Raw genomic sequence first — 1,025 nt, forward strand, 5'->3', positions numbered from 1 at the left:
TAGTCCTATGTTTTATCAAGAATTATGGATGGTCTGTTAAGTTATGACGTCTGCTTGACACTTTACCTTAATCATTTATTGTCTCCTTTTTAATGACCCCTGTTACACCTGCTGTGTATAACTCCAATTTTTGAGGAAGGGGAGGGGCAACATTTTTGATAATATTTCTAGAATTTTTTCCATGATTTATTGGTCTGTTAGATTTTTCCACTCCTAAGTAGCTGCATGGGCATGTAGCATTAAGAAAGCATATTTAGAATATATTTGGATATTTACTCTATATCTTTCTGCTAGTTGACAGGCTCAGGCTAGAGCAATTAGTTTTGCCTTTTTTTGCTGGCAAAATTCTGGTATTCACTATCCTGGTCAGGCAAGAACATACAGCTGTTTGAGTTTCTACATAATTGAAGCTGTTTCTGTCAGTAAATCAAGTTTTATATGGATTACTCAGGGGGCATATTTTAAGCCAAGCCTACAAGAATATACCTGTTCATCACCTCTATGCCTTTGCAATTTCGGCTTTTACAGTTTCCCATAGGATGGTGAATAAAGGTTGCTTGGTTAAAAGACTGACAGCTCTTACAAGTCTCTTTGGTTGAGTTTAGGGAGTAAGGGCTGATAATTTGCCAGTCAAGTCTCCCACCTGTCAACCATATATTATCTTTTTATTTTAGCACACTCCAAACAATGAAAAATCTGGACTCCTAGTGGCTGTTAAAGTAAATTTTACAAACTAGGAATTGAGCTTCCATATGACCCTGAAATGCCATTTTTTTCTAATAACCCCAAAGACCCAAAAACACATGCAGAAAAGACATTTGTTCAAGTATGCTTATGCAGCTAGATTCATAATGACCAAAATCTGGAAATAACATAAGTACCCAAGAAGAGATGACTGGGTAAAAAGACTTGTACATATACACAATGAAATACTAGTCAGCTATAAGATGAAATGATGAATTTTTCTGTATCTGGAGAGTATCATGCTGAGTAAAGTTATGAAGAGGGAGAGGGTGAGACACAGA

The sequence above is a fragment of the Sorex fumeus genome, unplaced genomic scaffold (genome assembly GCF_029834395.1).
Source record: "Sorex fumeus unplaced genomic scaffold, SorFum_2.1 ptg000115l, whole genome shotgun sequence".
Classification (NCBI taxonomy): domain Eukaryota; kingdom Metazoa; phylum Chordata; class Mammalia; order Eulipotyphla; family Soricidae; genus Sorex; species Sorex fumeus.